This window comes from Pteropus alecto, unplaced genomic scaffold, assembly GCF_000325575.1.
Source record: "Pteropus alecto unplaced genomic scaffold, ASM32557v1 scaffold233, whole genome shotgun sequence".
Lineage (NCBI taxonomy): Eukaryota > Metazoa > Chordata > Mammalia > Chiroptera > Pteropodidae > Pteropus > Pteropus alecto.
Window position 1 is genome coordinate 972,590 of NW_006434367.1, and position 7,634 is coordinate 980,223.

General features: G+C 36.7%; 1 pseudogene; it reads right to left on the reverse strand.

Annotated features, from left to right (window-relative positions):
- Positions 1–2,953: 2,953 nt before the first annotated feature.
- LOC102884485 lies at positions 2,954–3,521 on the reverse strand (annotated as a pseudogene).
- Between the last annotated feature and the right edge of the window lie 4,113 nt (positions 3,522–7,634).

The following is a 7,634-nucleotide window of genomic DNA, read 5'->3' on the forward strand; positions in this document are numbered from 1 at the left end:
TCCTTTTATCTCTTTTTTGAAATACGTTTGTACTTCCTCTCTGTATCTTTCTCTAATTTCCTTATTTCTCTTCTCATTTTTGTTTCCTTTATGAATTCCTTCCCATGATGTCTTTCTCCCTTAACTATAAAAAGGAACTGAATATTTTGCTTGTTATTATTAAATATTTGTGTTCATTGTATTGGTTAAAATAAGTAAGAAATGGATTCTTTTATATTTAAAATTAAATAAACATGAAAATATAAAAACAATTAAGTGTACTGTTGGTCCTTGCTTGATTTTTTTGTTTTCTTCTGTTAATAAGTAGCTCACAATTAATAAAAAAAAAAAATTCTCACGTTACTTGAGGAATGGAGCCGCTGTTGAACAAAAATGACATGCTCATTTCTCTAGGATGTTTCTTTTTTAAAAATGCATATTTCGCTTTTTTATTTAAATGTTTTAGACATATCAAAAAATACAGAGAATAATGTAATAAACACTTATACTTACTAGCATGTTACCATATTTGTTTCAGAGATTTTTCTTGAGATATTAAATGTTAAATCCTCTTTGATCATCTCTTATTCTATTCCCATACTCCTTTCCTAGAAATAACTCTTACCCTGAATGCAGTTGTCAACAGCTATGGGGAACCTGAAATTTCACCCCATTTGGATGCTAACATATTAGCCTATTACTGTTTCTTGGATGCTGGCAGAAGATATGAGACTACAGAATCAGAAACAAAGGATAATTTATTACTCACAGCAATAGCAGTATCAGTATTTTTGCACCAATATTCTGAGCCTGAGTTCTCACAAGGGAATGCAAAGAGAGCCAGATGACTCTTGCATGGGTTGTATTACAGGAAAGGAGCCCTGAGTTTAGGAACTTGAATCTTTATACTTAGTAATAAGCAGAGCTGGCTTTGCCCCAAAAGGAGATGTTATCTCTGTTATCCAAGTCTGTTGACTATATAAACATCCTTCTAAAGATAGTTTGGAACAAAAGGCAGTCAGTAACTCATTTGCAAGACACACAGACGTATAAAAGGCCAAGTAACTTCACAATCACTATTGAGTATAAACAACTTACTCGTTCATGCGACTCTCTGTGCTTCCTTTGCAATCACATCTGACAAATCCGATATGGCTGATACTGAGAAATTCAATGAGCCAAAATTGAAGAAGACAGAACCACAAGAGAAAAATCCACTGCCTTCAAAAGAAACAATTGAACCGGAGAAGTGAGCAGGAGAATGGTAATGAGGCATACACCATCAATGTGCACTGTACATTCCACAAGCATTGCCTTCTTATTTTACTTCTTTTAGCTGTTTAACTTTGTAAGATGCAAAGAGGTTGGATCAAGTTTAAATGACTGTGCTGTCCCTTTTCCCATCAAAAACTACTGACAGTGAAGGCCACACCTTTCTCTCCCATCTATCTGGCTGGCTGGCAAGAAAGAAAAATAATTTGTGGGTTGGTGAAAGCAGAAGTTGAGTGGGACGACAGTGAAATCTAGAGTAAAAACCAAGGTGGTCCAAAGTATCCTGAAGGTTATAAAATGCTGTATAATCAGAGTGCCATTTTTTTTGTTCAAATGATTTAATTATCAAAATGCACAATTTTTAAACTATGCAAATAAAAACTTTCAAAACCTGAAAAAGAAAGACCAATAGAGACTGTTTCTCAACATTTGGGTAAGACTCAGCTGGACAGTTGGTCCCTGACCCGCCATGGGGTCAGCCAGGATAACTGGGGCTAGGATCAGTTACAAATGGTTTGCTTACCTGTTGGTACCTCAGGCTCACTGACCTCTCCGCAAGTGGCATCTTATCCTCTAGGGCTTCTCAAAACAAGGTGTTTTCAGGAAATTTGCCAGGCTTTCAAGAGGGAGGAAGCGGAAGCTGTCAGGCCAGTCAAGGGATCTGGTCAGCATCACTTCTGCACTGTTCTGTGGTCAGTGCAGTCACAGAGTCAGCCCACAGTCAACATCATGGAAGAGTAGATTCTTCTCTTAATTTATGAGTGGAAGTTCACACTTCAAAAAAGCGTGGGAGATGACTGCAGCAACTTTAGAGAGTATCCTCAGCCACACTGTGAAACAATGTTTGCTCTTTGTTGATTCCCATGGTCTTGGGATCAAAAGATCTTCAACTAGAAATACTAGAGTTTTTTTCTTTAATTTCTACTTTAGTTTCTTTATATTTCTACTTTACTTTCCTTTGAAATTAGAAAAGTCATGTATGCTCCTGTTAACAGGTGAACTACCAAAAGATATATATTTTTTAAGTTAATAAAATCTCTCCTGCACCTATTCGATTTCATTTACCTGGCATAATCAATGTATCCTTCTGCATATTTGTGCACATCTGTACAAACACGGACAGACACAGTTGCCCATGCAGACACTCACTGGGTGATATTTTTAGAAAAGTAGGGTAATAGTATTCATCTTACTCTGCAACTTGCTAGTCATTTACTAGACCATGAGCATCCCTCCAGGCATATATCAAACTGATTTGGTTAAAGACTATATAATAGTTCATGTTTGGATGCAACTATAATTTACTCAACAATTACCTTTGTAACAGAGATTTTCATAGTTCATCAATATCCTGCTATTCTTCTGGGCAAACATGCTTTCAAGTTTAGTACCACCAACAGCCTCACTTCCAGGCCAAAGCATTGTACTGCTGGTGTGAGTCCTTGCAGCCTGCTCTCCTACTAGGGGAAGTTTGAACACACCCTAAGAGGCACCCTCAAGCTGGCTTCCTGAGTGATCATGATGAGCACAACTCTCCTACAGTCTTGCCTTGTGCATGTTGTGTGAGCAACAAATAAACTTTTACTGTTTTAAGCCCTTGAGTGTTTTTTTAACACATAACTTTTATTGCATCTTTAATATCACAGTAAGTCTGAGGAATCATTTGACATCTTGGTGTTTCTGTAGCTGGACAACTTAGACTTTATTCATTAGCCTGCAAAAAATGTTTCTTTTCAGAAACATAGATACCAGCCAAAAATTTTCTGTTTTTAACCGTTGAGGCTTGTTGAATCACTTTGATACAAGTTCAATGTTGTTTCCTTCAAGAATTAACTCATCTTTCTGGACTTGAGATACTGAACAAGCAACACCTGACCTCATTTGAACCCTGCGGATGTATTTGTCATCCAAGAAATTTCAATTTTCAACAAGAGAACCATTCTTCTGAATAACTACATTGATGGAGAAGAAGTGAGCATACACAGACCTCATCTTGTAACTGAAGCCCAGTGTAACACCCTCGATCATGTCCTGTACATGACTACAGATAGTGCGAACAGCAGCAAGTTCCTTTCTATTTCTCCACCATTTGTCAACCTGGAGCCGCTTCTTTTTCTTTCCAAAGAGACTGAATTCTACCTTGATGTGATTAAAGTCCCTCTGCAGGGTGCCTCTGGGGCCCTTCACAATAACTGAGCCTCCCTTCAGAGTGATATCTACATTTTCTGGAATGTCAGCAGTCTGATTGCTGAGAATAGTCTTCATCCTCACAGTAGATGCAGCAATAGTAGGAGAGCCATTGAGTTTTTAAGCTAAATCAATGTTTATTTGTGGAAATTGGATAAACTAACATCTTAAAGTGTACAGCCCTATTAGTGGACATTAGGTTATTTGGAGGTTTTTGCTGCTGCAAACAATGCTGTGATAAACTTCCTCAATATAGATGTATCTATACATGCTGGTAATTTCATTTTTATGGAATAGATTCACAAAGCTTGATTGTTGGGTCAAAGGATTTTAATTTTTAATAGATATTTTTAGATCACATTCTCCAAAAGTTTTAATAGTTCAAACTCCTAAAAGCAAAGTAAAGATGTTTCTCATTCATCTTAATTTTTGTCAATTTGATGAGTAAAAAAAAAAAAAAATGATGTCATTATTGCTTTAATTTGCATTTCCCACACCAATTTCCAGCAATTCACACACACAAGCAATGTAGGAATGCATGACATTTCAATTTTTCAATCTGATGGGTTAAAAAAAGGTAATTCATTATTGTTTTCATTTGCATTTTCTCAACCAATATACAGATGTCTATTAGCCATCTAAAGTTTTCATTTTGTGAAATGTCTGTTTATGTTCTTTTATCCATTTTTCTCTTGGATTGTCTTTCCTGATCAATTTATAGAACTTGGTGTGCTAGAAATATCACGTTGTAAAAATTTTTACCCAACATACTGCCTGTCTCTTGTCTTTGCTTATGATATCTTTTTACAGTTCAATATGTCAAATTTATGTGTGAAAATACATCTGTTGAGAAGATGGAAAAGTTCTGGGGATGGATGATGGTCATAATTGCACAACAGTGTGAATGTACTTGATGTCACTGAGTTGTATACATAAAAATGGTAAAATGGTAAATTATATATATATATTTTGGTATGTTTTACCACAATAAAAAGAAATTTATCTGACTTTTCCTTATAGTTTCTGGGTTTCCTTTTCAGCTTAGGAAGTTCTCTCCTATCTCAAGTTATAGATATAGTCTCCTAAATTTCTTTTATTTTTTTACATAAAAACTTAAATCCATCTGAAATTTATTTGTGAATATGATATGAGCTAGTGTTTCTCCAGCTATTTAGTTAATTAATTATACCATCTTGATGTTTCTCTTTTATTTTCATTACTATATCTATTTTCCAGCTTTATTTTTCTTTAATAATTAGAATGTCCTGTCGCATGTTTTCTACCAAAGTCAAGAAGTTATTTTCCCTGAGCAAACTATGAGATTTATATAATTGATGAGATTTCTAATTACTCTTCTTAGGGAAATAAATAAACAGATGCATATATTGAGGCTCAAATTATTCACTTTGACTAATCTACAACAATCACAAATCGTTCAACTATCCAGTTCAATTTGTGTATTGTAGACATGATCTAACCATTCTTGAATATTAGCTTCAGGTTTTTATTTTCTCCATTATATTAATAAAACAAGATTAAAATTAAAATAATACTTCAAATTATAGATATATATCAGCTATAGCTGTGTCCTGTATTTATTTTTTCTACAAGTGTTACTGCTGATGAGTTATAATTGCTTGTGAGCATTTTCAGTGGACAGAGCTAGAAATATGCAAGCTAATATTTCTGGTTTAAATTTAACTTCAATGAGACTTTAATACTTTGATTTATCTTTGAATTATAACATTACTTTTATCTTCTACTAAAAATCTTGGTTGCTAACAACCTTAATCTAATTACTCATTTGCTTTATCCTGATATATATGTATATACATTGAAATTTAAAAATAGACATCTTAAATACATAAATATAAATTTATGTTATACATTTTATGTACTATATAAAATAGTTTACTATATATGTATATATAAATAATGGTTTTCAAAATAATAATCTCATATTACTATGAACAATAAGACTACTGAATGAAGTTGAAGATATCTTTGTAGCGCTACCTCTATTTAGAAGATTTTCTATAAGAATGTGTAGTGTAAATACTGTGTTCTCAAGTCTCTTAAAATAACTCTTTTTTCTGGGTGGACATGTCACCAACAAGGTTAGTTCATTTGAGTTTATTTTTAATTTTTAGGGATTGTTTTGATTTTTAAAAATATATAAGGTATTTACATGGCCCCAAAGTCAAAACTGTATCGTGCGTTCTATTCTGAGAAGTCTCAGTTTCATTCTGTCCTGTCCTTTCCCTGCAGTGTTTGGGTTACCCTCTTGACATTCCTTCTTACAAATACGAGCAAGTTTATATGTACATATTCAAGTTTCCCTACCTTTCTTCCACAGTGAGCATATCGTGTATACTGTTCTGCATTTCATTTTTATCCACTTCACCATAGACCCTGCTGCTCCCTTTGTATCTGTGCATTATGAGCCCCAGCCTGTCCACTGTGTGGGTGGACCCTGGTGTACTGAGCCAGGCCCCCGTGATGGACATTTTTCACAATTACAAATAATAATCACAATGAACAACCTTGTACCTGAATTATTTTGGATGGATTTTTACCTGTGTGCCTTTAGAATTGATTCCTAGAATTTAATTCTATTAACATCAGATTTAGGGACAATGTTTAATAGCTAAAAGAACCATGAAATTTAGTTTTAGACTAAAACAATCTTAAACATTTTCTCAGCCCTTTCACTCCAGTCCTGCCTGATGGCATGCACAATTTCCCAGGTCCTGGCTGGGTCTGGGTCCAGCGCCCCTGCACCTGACGACCACGGTGGAAATAGTCTTTGATTCCTGAGCCATCAACAACAGTACTGGGAACATAACAGAACCTAAAACTTGTTTATCAAGCTGTGGCAAATCCCAAAGGAAATGATAAGGACTTGGGTAGAGGCCTTTGTTTTGTTTGCTAAGATTTTCTCAGAAATGGCTGGCGAGTAGTTGAGTGGGTAATGTGATTATGCATGAAGGGATGTTTTAAAGCTAAGATCTAAGTTGGGCCACCAAGAGAAACTTGTTGCAGGGTTGGGTCCAGGGCCTAAGGGCTAGGTGCATATTTTCTGCCCAGGCTGCATCTCCCCGGTCTCCAGGCCTCAGTTTCTGGCCTGTAAGAGGACTAGCCAGGCCTCAGCTCCATCATTCAACAGGGATTTATTAACCAACTACTTGTACCATACACTGTAAACACAAAAATAGATACCAATGTCTCTGCCCTGGAGGAGCTGCCTTATAGAAACAGAGACAATCCAGGGACTAGGCAAATTTTAAGACAGCATGACAAGGCCTGTACCAGCGATCAGGTGGGCATGGGACCCCTGAGAATCCCAGAAGACAATGGTCTGCAGCAGTAGTCTTTTTCCATCCTAAGTCTCTGTGGATGTGGAATCTTACCAACTGGCCTGGAAGAGGAACACTCCCCACAGCTGATTCACGCTCCTAGGACTGCTGGTGCAGCCACTCTCCCAGCTCTTCTCAGCCTTTCTTCCCCACTTGCCATCCTGTAGTCCTGGGATGGTAGGATAGAGGGCAATGACTCCTCATGAAGACTTAGACTCACCTGCACTAGCTGTCACATGAGGAATAGCTGAGTGCATAACCTGCCACCTGTTAGCTCTTGGCCCAGGACTGATGGACTCTCGGTATGTGGCATCCGCAGAGTAGCCGTGGCTGTCAATGGCCTAGGGCTGGTCCTCATGTTTCTGTGAATACCAAACACATTCTAGGCCTTAGAGGGTAGCATGAGCTGCCACACCTAGAGCCCCAGGTAAGGGCCGGCTGACTCACTTCTACTTGCTGCTCCTTTTGTCTGCACTTGTGGATTAGGGTTGACTCCAAAGCCTTTTGCTCTACTGACTCTCAATTCTTCCCAAGCCCATAGCAGCCCTCACTACCTAAGAAATAGAGAGATCACTGATCGTGGCCTAAAAACAAAGCTGCTCAATCCTAGGGGAAATTTATGCCAACAAGTCCACCTAAAAACACTAATAGCAAATATAAACATACCTCATTTTATTATGCTTCACTTTATTGCACTTTGCAGACATTGTATTTTCATCAACATTGAGGCAAGACCCTCCATCATGAAAGAGACCACAGCTCACCAAAGGTTCAGATGATGGTTAGTATTTTTTAGAAATAAAGTATTTTTTCATCTTTATTGAAATATAATAGACAATT